This window comes from Lonchura striata, chromosome 1 (genome assembly GCF_050655825.1).
Source record: "Lonchura striata isolate lonStrDom1 chromosome 1, ASM5065582v1, whole genome shotgun sequence".
Taxonomy (NCBI): domain Eukaryota; kingdom Metazoa; phylum Chordata; class Aves; order Passeriformes; family Estrildidae; genus Lonchura; species Lonchura striata.
This window is the reverse complement of record NC_140703.1, coordinates 48,928,754-48,944,158: the sequence shown is the minus strand read 5'-3', so window position 1 is coordinate 48,944,158 and position 15,405 is coordinate 48,928,754.

The following is a 15,405-nucleotide window of genomic DNA, read 5'->3' as shown; positions in this document are numbered from 1 at the left end:
AACTATGAGTTTAAAGAGCTTTTTTCCCCTCCCACTCTTGTCAATACTTTATCTAGTGGTGCAATGCTTCACCCTTAAGTACAACATGTACACAGAGATTGACTGTACTTTGGGTACAGACACATGTATGTTTCTGTCCATTTGCAGATAAATGACTTGAAGAGAATGTGTTTTTTTGGTGTTTTTTATTTGTTTGTTGGAGTTTTTTTTGTGGTTTTTTTTTTTTTCCCTATAGTATTTAGTTCACTCTACATTACATTTAATGGAATATTCAGCTTTGTTGTTTTTGTACACTTTGGGATCAAAAAGCAAGATTCTGCAGCTCCACTCTGCCAAACTTCCTCTACTACATGAGACCATCAACTGTACAAATGGCAGCTACCTGGAAAAAGCCACGACATAGAAATCTCACAGAAAGAAAGCAGCAGGTTAAATGGTTAAAACAGAACTGCAGACATTTAACATGTTAAGTAGCCCATTACAGTTTTAATAGTTACAACTCCCGGCCCTTATTTCTACTCTTGAACAAAAATTTTAAGGATCGAATTCTGGCAAAACATGAGAAAAATAATAATAACACAAATTTAATCAATGGATGGATTCATAATTGATGAAAATCTGTAGAAGACACCTTGTTTTACCCAAATCATTACTGATTCCTAATTTCAGTTTTCAATCAGGGAAGTACAGCTTGCCTCTCCCCTTCCAGATGCAGTATTCCCCTGATATGTTTAACAAAAACTGAATGTAATAAACTATTTGTCTGGCTTTCATATGTTTAAAACAACCACTTCTCCTTATTGTCCCTTACTCCACAAACTTGATGGGACTCTCAAAAACTGAAGCCAGAAAAGATACCGATTTCTTAGACATACCAACTACAAGCTTCAAACATAGCTTATAAATTGCATATAATTTGAAAGCTTTACTGGAATGATATGCACCTGCAAATTGTTAACTAACACCCACAGACACATTTTATGGCTCATGCTCCAGTCTTTTAACAACTCACACTGCAGGCAGCTGGAAGAGTCTAAGAATGGTGAATGCTTGAAATTTGTCCTAAGAGGTGTTGACATTACACTGACTGAAGGATGCAGCAGTTCCCTTTCTCCTTGAAAAGTTGTCTTTTTTTTATTTCCTGTTTTTGTCTTTTTATTTTTTTTTTTTTAAGGAATAGTGCCTCCTATCCAATCCAACAGGAAAACACAAACAGATAAAGCAATATCTCTGGGGCTGCAAATTGTAGCCAATAATACAGCTGCAAAGTTATAAAACAGCTCCAGAAGGACTGATGATTATCATTACCTGGCATTCTTCCAGACTTAATGACCTCCTCCTTACTGAAAAAAAGAAAAGCTTAAACATGTTCCACCGTTGTTTCTTTTTGGATAACTCCAGTGTAGCTGTATGAATGGAAATACTGAAGCTGTGGGGGTTTTGGGTAGGTAACCACAGTCTTCTGCTATAACAATAATAAGACTGAACTACAGAAGAATTTTACATTTGTTTACACAATAAGACTAAACAATCATTCTGGGTTCTACTGGCAAAAAAACTAAAAAACCCAACAATCACTTATTTGCACATAAAATCTGAGAGATTTAAGGTGGTATAAATATCTATTGCTATGCTCCCATATAGTCTACTAGAAGTATGGATTCGCAGATGTTTTCATTTCAAATCTAAAATGTAGTAAAGAAATACATACATAACAGACATAATGTTTTTTATTAAACTGCATAAAACTAGTAGCAGATCTGAGTGCAAAACTACCAGAGATTTTGTTTTTCATATCTGTTAAACATATATTTTGAGTTAATTTGGCCATTCTATATGCACCTTTGCAAACTAAAAATATCATAGAGGAGTCCTACTGAACTTAGTAAAACGAACCCACCTTGTCTTCAAACAATGAATTAGGAATATCTTACTTTTTTTCCTCTGAATTTTATAATTTAAGAGTTTTATAGAAACCTTTAAACAGATATCTAGAATTTGAAAGACAAATTTGAAAGACACTTTTTTTCATACGATAGTTTTTAAGATGCTAAAAAATGCTGCAATTTTTTAAAGCAAATACATTTTCTGCACGAGAAATATTTTTTTCTCATAAAAAGATGACTCAGGAAAATGTCATACTGGATAGATGGCAACCACTCGAAAATCCAAGAAGTTCTATGTGCATCCTACAGAACCATCTGAGACAGAGCAGAGAAAGAAGCAGGAAGTGAGACAGAGCAGATGACATTCTACTTGACCTGAATAAAAGATGCAATAATTCTGCCTTTTAAGGTCTATTCTGTGTCAAGGGTCTGAGTGTCTCTAACACATGGAAAATTTTGGCCTTCCCAACATTTTACTCTCACACCATGGAGAACCTGTTGTGCCCCTAGTACTTCCAGATGAGAATAAAGTAGTACCATTCTGTGAATTTTTTCTGGCTTGTTGGTTGGGGATTTTTTTGTAACAGCTCTGGAACTGGCAGTAGCAGGATGTTTACTTCATTTCCAACTTGCTTTAAATGCTCTCTCAGTTGGTTATGTGGTAAGGCATAGTTTTGTAGCTTAAACACACTTGGCCAATCCTTCCCTATCTACAAATTGTCCCTTGCCCACTACATATGATGCTAAACATCACCAAGTAAATACTTCCAACTGTCTTCATGCTGGACCAGAGGTCATCTCAATGGGAAAACAGGGGCTTCAGATGGTATTTCCTTTACACCAGCTAATTGTGACCATATGCTTTTTGTTACACAAAGGGAGGCATGTAAGTATCAGACCCATTAGCCAGGTTAATGGCTTCTTCCACAGCTGATACTCTGTGCAGCTTTTGTCCTGCAGTTTAGAATAGTCTGTGCTGCCCGGTTTTAATAATTTTGTTGTGGCTTCTGCCCTGTTATTTTGTTTAATGCTAGCAGTGATTTGTAAGCTGTGATATGAGGATTCAGATTTTTATGTCTGAAAGTGAGAATAGTCTTTTTCTACCAAATCTTGCCAGGCAATTCTTGGCTTTTTTTCTGCTGTTTCCTTTGTTAGGATGGATGATTTGGAGAATAAACAGCAGAGAAACCAGGATGATGATAGGAAAGACATAACATGTATGCATCCAATTGGTGTGATGAGGAAGAATTTCACAATTCATCACTAGCATTCCCCTTGGCCCACTGAGTGAAGAAAATCTAGTGAACCAGATAAAAGCTTTGGCTTAATGTGTACATCAAGGAAATATGGCATTCCAAATAAAAAAAAAAGTATGCTTTGTGAAACCCTCACTGAACATCAGCTTCCAAGTATTCTGAATTTGCCTATTTTGTTCCTGCTGTTTCTGAAGATGCTTCTGGGCTTTGGAGTGGTAAGGACTTCCCATTTTCCAAACCAAGAACCAACAGGGAAGACCCACACAATCAAGGCAAGCAGGATTTGTCCCACACCAGTAGCCTGATGCACATGAGGCAATATCCACATTCTTCATCTTGCCTTTTGCCACCTGTAGTCAGCATGTTGTCATGCAGTCATTAGCTTAGAAAACTAACATGAGCCAAATAAAAACCTCTGGAATAAATGAGTTGCCATAAGAAAACAATTCAAAGTCATCTGTTGGGAAAAAACATATTTAATCTAACATGGGCAAAGTGACCACCCAGGACTATCCAAAACTTGTGTTTTTCTTTCCCCCTCCTCTCCACAAGCCTGTTACTTACAATACAGGTGCATTTATATGAATGACTTACTGTGAAAGGCTAGGATGATGATCTCATCCCAACAGATTTGACTGTCAGGATACTATAGAAGATGATAAATGGTGATTAGTTAGCAAACACATTTTTTAATAAATTGAAAAGCAGTAGCAGGAGCAGATAGCAATGTATTTATGTTTTAGAATATTTATTTATTTTAAAACTAAGTCATAGACATTAAAATGTGAAACATGATTTTTTTAGCCAATGTGCACAAAAATGTCTTTATCCAGGTAGGTAAAAACTACCTGTAATAGAGACTTCAGCAATTATCTTAATCAAAGTAGATAATTCCAACACAATTTTGAGATAGAGATTTCAGGATCAAGCCCCTGAAAACTCAAGTCAATGGCAAAATTTAGTATCAGGATTATAAACATTTCAGTAATAATTAAATTTTAGAAGCTAACATGGTTGTAGTAATGAGAAGTGAAATTAATTTTATTGAAATTTAACCCTTAAACAAAGACCTGTTATACATTGGAAGTCTCTAAGGATACATAAGCATAAAATTACAATTCGGTTTCTTTTTTCTCCCCCTCCAAAACTCATGCACTTTGTGTGTCTTCACACATGTATGGTCTTTCACCTGTAAATAAAAATTGCTCTGGTGAAAAAAAATTGCTCAGTGCATCCTTCAGGAATATAAAGTATTTTCCAAATTTATTTTCTTGTCTCAAACTTTTGTTGACAGCTCATCATAAAGGCTTTCCTGCTGCCCTTAAATGATGGGGAATTTATTAGCTAGGGGAAGTTGCAAAAATCAAGTGAATCACTCCACATTTCCCTATGTATTTCACAGCTTTGTGTGTTACACATCAAGAAGTACTTTCTAGACATATCTGCTATCACTACTTATTACTTTGTTTGTTTCTAACTTTCCACCAGGAATGCCTTCTTTTAGATGATTCTTCTTTTTCTAGTTTCAACACTTGAAGTAAAAATTCTTATCTAATGTAATTTTTATGGAGTGAAAAAAACCCCAACAAAACAATAAATCTATCTTCATTTATTTCTAAGAATAACCTTGGGGTAAACTCTTTTTTTTCTTATAAATCTGATAAACTTTTCTCCCCTTATGCCACTCACACCACCAATATTGAAATAAGTACAATAATTTGGAATTATGATGTTTGCTGTGCAATATCCCTGTATCTTTGTGTTTGGTGATGAGAATCTATCATTGGATTAGATGATCATCTGTTTTAGACTGAGAAGAGAATTTATAGTGACTCTATCAGAGAACTAACTTACTAAATTTATATGCCTAAATTGGAAATAAATTATTTTAGCTTTGTGATTTTAATATTTTTAAAATGTCTGCCATTCACCCTGATGATGAGCAAGAGTTTCCTAAATTTTCATGAAGATTGGCATATGAAATGATAGGAAAAGGCTTTCTTTCCTGTATTGATGTTGTGTAGAGATAAAATCTGTTTTCTTCATATACAGCTGGGAAAAGAGCCCCTCAGTACTATAATGGGAGTCTGAGGCCAGTACAAGATGGAAACAACCTGAGAAAAAGGACCAAAGTAGTGAATGACAAAAATATCAAATTGTCTTTTCAAGTTTTTTCAAATTGTCTCTTCATATCCACAAGCAACAAACCAAAATGAAATGACTGCTCAAAGGCAGACTGCTCCTCTCCAGGCATAATGATCCAAGAATCAATGAAATCAGGATAAGCTAGAAAATGGAGATGAAAAGGCAGTTTGGAAGTTTGGAATTCAGAGGCACAGAAAAGGAAAGTGCAATGGGATTGATAGATAGTTCTCACATGGAAGATGGTTGTAGTTCTCATGAGAGGAAATGAAGACACTGCCACTGGGAAGTTCAATAGAGGTAAAGAGAGACCAGAGTGGGAGATCTGAGCTGGCTTCAAAAAGGCAGTGCAGAGGGGAAAACACAGTAGGGACCATCCAACTTTGTAGACATCTGTGGAGGATCCTGAATATCCCACTGAATAACAGTATTTCCTCAGTATCCGGCAGACCAAGACCAAAATTCCTAAATATGTAGAAATTTCAACCTTATTCCAAGCCTCAGTCAAAGAATGTGGCTGAACAGCAGGAAACTCCTGGGTTTAAGAAGAAATTCCATTCCAGGCTCCAGCTACCACAAAAAGTATTCACTGAAAATATTTGCTTATCCTAGAAAACATGAATCTTTGAGTGGAATTTTAAAGAAGTGTGTAAAAAAAAAAAAAATAGGTGAATGAAATATAAACTTTCAACAAAAGAGAAATTAAACATTTTGCTATAGGTTATGAAGTAAGTAGATCTCAGACAGAACCAGAATATTCTCCTGCAACACTGGATTTCCCTTAATTGCTTGAAACAAATATCAAGACAGCTATGATGTAAATAGATAAGAAAAAAGAAATCTCCTTTATTGAAAGTAACCTATGCAGGTGAACAGTTTAGAAAATACTGGTTACAAACTCTTCACTAAAAAAAAGGATAAATATTTCTGTTTGGTATCTATACAAAAAGAGAATCCTTAAAGATTCTTTTGCCACCTCACATTTGAGAAGTTTCTGCATCTGCATCTTAGTCAAAGGCTGCCATTTTCAATGGTGTTAAAGTCTGAGAATTTGATGTGACAAAGTTTTTACCATAGACTTAGATGGAGGTAAAACTGCATTTACACGTTCTGTAAGTGATGACATAGAAGGCAAAATGATTCTTTCTGACAGTTGAAGGTCCAGCATGTTTCCATGACTATTACTTCTTCACTTAAAAGTATTTCCTATTGTTTAGTGTTTTAATATACTGGATATATTCTGTTTAAATTGAAGTGGGCTGAGGAGAGACTTGCCTTACCACTGGCAAGGTTCACTATCATTTTTTCATAGATATGAGCCAAATGCAGAACTTCATATCAAAATATTTCCAATACCAGAGACAAAGGATCAAATGAGAACACTATGTTCTAACCCACCACTGTGGTTTTGATCCTGGGTCAAATAAAAAATTAAAATGGGCCTTTTATAGCTGCGATTTGAACACAACCAAATTCCCTTTTCATCAGATTGTGTTCCAAGAAGGAAGAAATTGTATGTGAGTTTACCACTGTTATGTATGAACACAATCTTGCAATCCAACCTTAATTTTGCTTCAAACCCAAGTTCTAAACCATACCCCAAATTAATGTGTGTTTGAGTCTGACTTCCTTATATTACTTGCTCATAAAAGTGTGTTTCTGAATAATTATTTTTAATTTTGGAAGACATCAGATTATATCTAATTGCTAATAATTTTTTGCAAAAAAAATTGCAAAAAATATCCCCAAAGCCATGAGTTGGAATGCTATGTGATGCACACATGTTAGTGATACTTCTCACTCATCCTTAAGGTACCCAGTTTGAACAGTGACTAAAAGAATAAAAAGAAAGAAAAAAGTCCCCCCACCTATTCCCTCTCCCCACAGTACAAAGGGAGAATTTAAGGGTAAGAATTTAATTTTCCCCCCACTTTACTGGGAGAGCTCCAAAAACCAGAAGCAAATGAGGGAGAAGTAGCAACAGAGACCACCAGCAAACAGTAGCTGCAATGTGAAACCACTCACAGGAAGAAAAAGGGCTGCACCTCCCCAGTAAAAAATTGTGCAAACATTAAACCAACCAGCAAACACTCCCAACAAAGTAAAGATTCAATCAAAAAATTGTGAATAACTAGAGAAGATGGAGAAAAATCCAACTTTGTAACAGCAATGATCAAGATATATTTAACACTCTTGAAATTTAGAAGATGGGGTGGGAAAATTAATATCTTTCAGTTGCATGGAGACACTGTACTGATAAACATGTTACTGTTATTTTCCACTGAAAATATGTTCTATAATCTAGAAGGAAACTTCTGCTTGTCAGAAGGTTATTTTCATTATGGTGATAGACTAAAAAGAATAATGAAAATACAGTCTAATGAGAATAATTTATTCAGTAATTTCCCAATATCTGAAGAAAAATTTATAATTAAACCCCAAAATGTTTCTAAAAATGATATATTGTCAATGTATATGTAAACATTGATAAGGATGAACTAGAAAGAAGAATCTAGTGCAACTAGTGCAAACCAGGGTTAGCTAGAGGAAATCCAGAAGGTGGGTTTTTGATGTTATTATTTTTAAGGGCATACAAATTGTTGGCAGATTGGAGGAACAGTATTAACAATCCTTGCATTACAACTGTCAAAAGCTGAATTTTAAGAAAATAAGTTTAAAACTAAAACTAAAACAAAACAAAAAAAGCCAAACAAAACCCCAAGGCTTCATGAATTTATGCAAAGTTTTTACAATTAGTGTGAACATTGCATTCTCTCATTAAAAAAAAAATAATATTTATTTACCATTCTGCAAACTGTGGTTTCCCTTTCAGCTATACCCTGACCCGAAAACAAAACAAAAATCCCACTGACTAAAAATATTGTTATGATTAAATTTTCTCTGAAAACAGGGTTTTGAAACATGTAAACATGCCTCATGATTGCTTCTGCTTGTAAAATTGTTTTTAGATGTGATTTTTATTTTTCGTGGGTGGTGCATGTCATTATGAAAATTTTCAGGCCTACTCTCCTTTAAAAGTTCAGGAAAAATGGCTTTCTCTGGAAAGTTTACACAGCACTTCTCACTCATTCTATGGCTCCTTTTGAGTTTGGCTTCTGGTTTGCTACATTTATTTCTGTTCTTTGATGCCTTCCACTATTCAAGTGCTCTCTGAATAGCTGGTTTGTACATGTGACTCTGCAGTTTGCTCACTATAACAATGTAACTCTTGCCATTCATACAAGACCTTTTAATCTTCCCCACCATCCTTTCCATAATTGTCTAAGGGATCTGTTTTGATCTGGCTTGAGCCACCCTGGTGCATCCATGATGATAAGCAACAGGGGAAAGTTAGAATACTGGATTGTGATGTTTGTTTGTAGTTTATATTCTGACACTGTTGTGGACCTGTCCAGCTCGTCCAGAGGGCACAAGGCAGGAGGCAGTCCTCAGCAGCCCAGCTACAGCCATGTGCCAGGAGTGTCCCCCCTTGTTCAGGGGGAGGAACGCTGCTCCTGCAGACTGGCAGCACTGCTCTGCCTGCTCCACAGAGGTGCTGCTTGCGACTAAGTGTACAAATACCTCAAGACCCTCTTCTCCTACTATGTGCATATTTTTTTTTTCTCCCGCATATCTTCTCTTTATCATCAAGGAAGTAATTATAGCTATAATACATAGAAAATGAGTGAGAGAGGATTACAAAGGGTTCTTTCTGTCTGCTGTTTTCCTTTATTCTTTTCATCTATTTAATCTAATTCCTGTTGTCCTCCAGGCATCTCTGAATTTAGAGGTGTAATTAATGATAAAATCCTTCCAGTTGTTACATGCATGTGGTCATGCATACACACTTCAGTTCTCTTCAAAGGAAGAACTTTTATACAAATATGTATACACACACACACATACACACACACACAATTCAAGCAGTTTTTCTACAGCATTTTTTTAAAGGCTTATAATATTTAACAGCAATTCAAATGCATATAACAGAACATACCATACAACAGTGCTAAGAATGTGACACAAAATAGCTGGATAAAGTGGCAATCAGAAGAGGAAATGAGTTTTTTTCAAGCAGCAGAAATGTTACAACCAATGTAGCTCAAGGGTGGATTACTCACCTACATTACTTCCTTCAGGACTGTTTTGAGTTTTGGTTCCCTAAAAGGGGGTTTCCGTATGGAAATTCAGTGAAGAGTAAAGAAAAACTGGCCAAGAAGTTTATGAAATTATATTATTTGAATCAATAAAAAATATATACTCTTTCAATTGGATGTCAAGTTATATGAAAACGTATGTTTCTCATATTAAAAAAGTAAATTCAGCGTACTGTATCGCACATGTATGTTTATGAGCATGACTGCATCAAAATTATCAAATAAACACAAGCATCTTCATAGAAGAAAGAATTACTCTGACAAAAGATTGGTACTGTTTATATTGTGTACTCATTATGGAATCATACACTCTCAGTAGACATTATTCTGTCCATTTTTAATGTGCTTATCTAATATGCACAATAAAACTCTATGGGATTCTGCACCTGGATAAAATGTTACTTGCACAGATAAACTGATACAAATATAACTTCTTATCCCCTCATCCATTAAAATAAATCACACAGACCAGCTGAGATAGGTTGATGAGTGTTAAGTTACAGGGAACCCTGATCTTCTGGGATGTCTCCAACTGCAAGAAATGTTTTAAGGTATTTTTCAAGCTACAGGATCAACTGCCTGGTGGCTTGGCAGGGGGTTTTGGAGCAGCAGGGATGGGTCTTAGAGACGTCTCTGGCATTAGGAGCCTTGTGACCCACTGCATGGGGCAGCCACCACCATCCTTTGACCTGGAGACCCTGACATCTGTGGGCTTGGTAGCCCATCACAGTAGGCTTTATGAGGCAGATTTATGCTTCAGTAGTGTGCTGGTGATACTTCACATTTCCACTTCTCTAATTGGCAGGATTTCTTGCTCATAGTTGGTTGAAAACCGAAACAGATATTCAAAGCAGTTGACAAAAACCAACCAAATCTCCTTTCTCAGTGCTGCCTAAAAATGCCCTGAATATAATATACGAATATGCAGACATTTAAAAGAAATTCAGCATTAACCTTTGGATAATGCTGCTACTACACCTACTACAAGGACCAGCTGTCAGCTCTCTGAATTTGGAATGACAATTACTTTGGAAAATGCGATGTGTGCAAAAATTTACATTTCCCGTTCCTCCAAGGAAGCAACTCCAAATCTAGTGACATCATTCTGATACTCAGATAGGCATATATATATATATATATATATATATATATATATATATATATATATATATATATATAAAATATTTTTGGTGATTTCAACATTAATTGCTTTGTTTTGTATGTGACTGTGTAAGTCACAGTGAAAATTACAGTAGGTAGGGCTTTTGTAAGTCCTAGTCCTGAGGCCTCAGATTTTAACAAATATATGATTATTTCTCATCTAATGCACTGGGAATTAATTCCCTCAACATTCCAGATGTACTACATAATAATTAGCCTAATGAAAATATACATAGAGAACAGGAAAGTAAAACAATGCCCCAAAAAAGTGTACTCAGCTAAATCAAACCTTCAACTCCTTCCAGCCTAACAGTAGTCTCCAGTTAAATTCCAATAATTTGGGTCTTTATTGCTTAATCATTTATTATTGTTAAAACAGAATTTATAGCTCTTTTATGTATGTGATTGGTCCATGAAGATTTCAAAAATATAGGTCTGGATCTGTGACTGACTTAAATTTCCATTTTTTGTTTAGATGTAGGATAGTTCTTCTGGACAGGATATCCTAGGGAAAGCACTGAAGACAGTTGGGAATTGCATTTAGAAGTCAAAGTGGAATACTTTGGAAAGGAGATGGGGCATTCTTTTGCTCCTTGAATTTGCACCAAGAGGACATAGGAACTGCTGAGTCCAGCAGAAGTTTAGAAGAGGACCAGTAAGTAGGGTCAATCTGAAGGAGATCAGTTGATATTTTTAAAATGTGGATTTTACCCTTAGAAGTAGAAGAAAAGATGTCATGTCTTTTCTGGAGCAGTTAAAGAAGAGGCAGACATTTCTTTACATTTTTTAATATAAGAAACAATTTGTACCCTAGTAATATCTAGCAAATCTTCACTGCTGAAAATCAGTCAGGCTTGTAGGTTTGTTTGTTTTGCTGTTTTTGTTTTATTTTTTAAATGATTCCCATAACTTTATGACACTGGACCCATATGCTGAGAATTTTAATATGGAACAGTAACCTAAAAAAGTCTTTCGTTCTTGAAACCTTCTGTAAATATGGGAAGGGGACAAACCATGCACTTCTGTGACTTAAAATACAGAGCTGGAACTGACTCAGTGTGCTATGAAAAGCTGTGGTAGGATTGTTTAACATTTTTCAGTATCTCAGAAAAATACTTGTTGGAAGTAGGTAACTGTTTATTCCTGTTAGTCCTGTGAAATCCAGGTTGGTGCATTCTGAAATCCTGAACAGCTCAAAAGGCATGTTTGTTAAATTTTAAGGGGATCATGAGTGCAAGCTCTCCCTTTTAAAACTTGTCCAACATCTGTATGCTCAAACGGACAGTTATAATTCCTTATAGAGCCATTTATTATTCATTGTCACTGCTGTTTGCCCAAGGTTTGCTGGTTATTTAAGGATTTGCTTAGTATCACTGCTAGCAGTGCCTAAATTCTGAGTATTAGTAAAAGTAGAAAATCTACATGTAGCTTTACACATTTCTATTCATTATTTTTTTCTGGTCATGAATGAAGCTCATTTTTTTCATATGCAAAAATATGCAGAAACCATGCTGAAAAGTGGTATTTTAAAAAAAAAATTGTTCTGGTGCAAAATTACAGCAGATTTCCATCTGGTTTCAAGGACATTTTCATAGTAATACATTCTACTCTGGAACTGAAGTTTCAACAGTTTTAATTTGATTCTGCCCTATTGCCACTTCTATTTTAGAGAACACATCCACTAATATAGGAGCTTTTTATTTCTCTTCCCCTCCACCCCTCATTGAAGTAAAAATTCTGAATGTACTATCAATGCCAGGATAGTGGAATATAAGTTTCTCCTATGAAGTATTCTAAAGGAATACATCTACAAAATTGTCTGTGGGAGCTGAGTAGAAAGGGGCCACTCTCTTTCCTGTTACATCACACGGACTTGAGCATTTAGCTATACATGTGTAGAATAAAAGTGTCTGCTTCCTTGGGTTGATATATTGTGAAGATGGGTTTAAGAACATCAGCTTTATCTCCCTAGCAGAAATAAGCCCCTGAATGGATTTTACCAATCTTTCACCTGGCAGAAAAAATGTGGAAAGCTAATGGTTAAGCTGAAATTTGTTCCTTGACAACTAGATTTAGCCAAAAACCAAGTGAATATTAAGTGTTTTTAAAAGTCCTGCTTTAACCATTTGAGGTTTTAACCATTAGATTACCCAGCAGTGTTAGGGTGAACACTTAGCATTCTGGGATCCAGTCCTCCATTTTCACACAAGAGAGATAAGCCCAAAACAGTGACTGCAGACATATTTCATAATGAATAGTAATTAAAATATAACAAAAAAAATATTAAAGATAACAGGTTATTGTGAAGGTATTTTATCTTTCAAATAATTGCTGGTTTGCAACTAGCTATATTTGCTAAAGTGATCGTATATGTCACATACTGGTTTTGTTTTTTCTAATAAAAATAAAACTATATGTTTCATGAAGTCCCTGTAAAAGAGAATAAAACATTGGGTAGTCAGTATCTGCAGTACTAACCTTTTCCTATGTGGTAGTCTCAAGAAATTATTTTGTCACTCACAGGCATGAAATAAAATAGGGTTCAACATGCAAATTTTTTTTGAAGAAAAGGTTTGTAAGTGACTGATTCATCTATTATTCCCTGCTAGTTTCAAAAAGACTTCTTAAAATTTACCTGTACATGATGTTTTAAAGTTTCAGTGAATCTACTTGTTCATAACTTGATTAATTCCTGTCTTGTAATACCTTTTGCTTTCATTTTTCTTTCTAGAAGTGTAATTATTAGTTACATTATAGATGAGCATGAGTGGTTATGTCAACATATTTCAGGTTGTAATGAGGGAAATATATAGGGGTATAATAAAGATAATGTGACTTCAGCTATACTTTGTTAGCATGTCTCTTGATTTATGTTGTTTTTAAAACCACAGTGATAACATTCTTGGAAGCAAACAGTGAGGTCTTGTTATGCTGAATGTCACTCTAAAGACATATTCCAGTTGGCCAGAGCCTGTGGCTGCAGCTGTATCTACTTCATTACACCACTTCTAGCACCTGCACCTTTAGGAAATAACTAAGATTTTTCAGCTGACATCTTCTAGGCATTTATTTATGCTGTGGCTGAAAAGGATTTAATCTGTATGCTAGAGGGGAGTGTTCTTTCATTAAGAGCACCAAGTGATGAGCAGAAAATGTACCCTAATAATGAAAAACACTAATTGGTATCACCCTACGCAGGAGAAAAATTGAGGTTAAACTAATGTTATCCTAACAAGCAAAGTAGATGAATCTCTGATAATTATATGACCATTTTAGTTTATTATTAGCTTTCTGTTTTTGGAGATTGTTAGAAGTCTCCAACATCGTGAGCTCTTATATATCACACTGTTGTTTGTATTTAAACACAAGGTAATAATTCAGAGCTAGTGGCACTGTCATACCTTAATTAAAGGTCTGCTTTCTTTTAGTGTCTGAATTCTTGAAACAAACATACTTTTCTGACTTTTCATAAATATATTATTAAGAAAGGTGCTTCACTCCTTTCAAAAGTATATTCCAGCTTTAAGAGCATGAATTCACTTACTGCTGTCTGTATCATGTTTAAAATTAACCAAAGTGTAAGAGGCATTTGGGAGGGAAATGCCTGGAGATTAACATCCTCTACTGAGTTTGTAGATATGGTGAAATGACATCCAACATGGAATAAAGCTCTATTATATTTAATATTTTATAAATATTTGAGTAATTTTAGGAAGTATTCAAATTCACTTTAGTTGACCAAAGTTTAATAAAATATGTGGTCTTCAAAAAAATCACATTAGCAGAATTGTTCTACTTTGAATTACTACAATAATTTATTCTTCTCAAGGATGCTGTTAGCTACAGGTGTTTCATAATCACTGAACTACTACCTGGAAAACTATTACAAGGTTATTCTAATGAGGAACAGGGTGTACCCTCTGATATATTACAAAGAGATAACTTTGTCACACTATCTTCAGATGTAGAGTGTTAATGTCCATATTTCAGCAAGTTTAATTCTTCTTTCTTAGATTCAAAAATTGTTTCCCACTAAATTTCATTTGCTGGATTTTATGTAAAAAATTCATAGTGTCATAAATGTGACAGATGCTTCACATGTGGACTTAGGAGAAGATGTAAGTAAAAGCTTGTGATGTAAAAAATTAGAAGAAAAATGACAAATTACTATAGCAAAACTCTCTGCCTAAGTGGGTATACAGCAGCTCAAAATTTGCCTAATTTCCAAGTTAAGTGATAAGACTGAGCAAGAACAATCTTCTGTTCTTAGTGCTGAGATCAGCTTGAGCAAAACATGAAACCCAGCATGAGGACATGAAAGACAAACTCTCCCTGAGGCCAGGAGCAGCAAGGCTGTGCAGTCTCTGATACAGAAGAGAGAGTCAGAGGTGCTGACCAGAACAAACCAAAATGCAGGATACACTTTTTTCAGCTCAAAGCTGAAGTGCATTTTGCAAAACACATTTTTGCTGATTAAGCCTGATAACATGTAATTTAAAAAATGCATATAAGTGACATCTTGCACTATAGAAAGTCTGGGTGAGAAATATTAATCTCTACTTAATAATTGTTATCTTAGTTTTAACATAATTGCTTTAACAAAATTGATTCAATATTGCTTAAAAAATAGTGCACCAAACTTGAAGTGCAGTAAATATTTCTGATTAAGTTGAATTTATTTCCTACTCATTATCATTATTGTAATAATTTAAAATATATAATTCATCTTATTTATATACATTTTTTTGTTTGACATCCTTGATCCTGAAGGACAAAGTTGTATAAGTGTTCAATTACACCAGT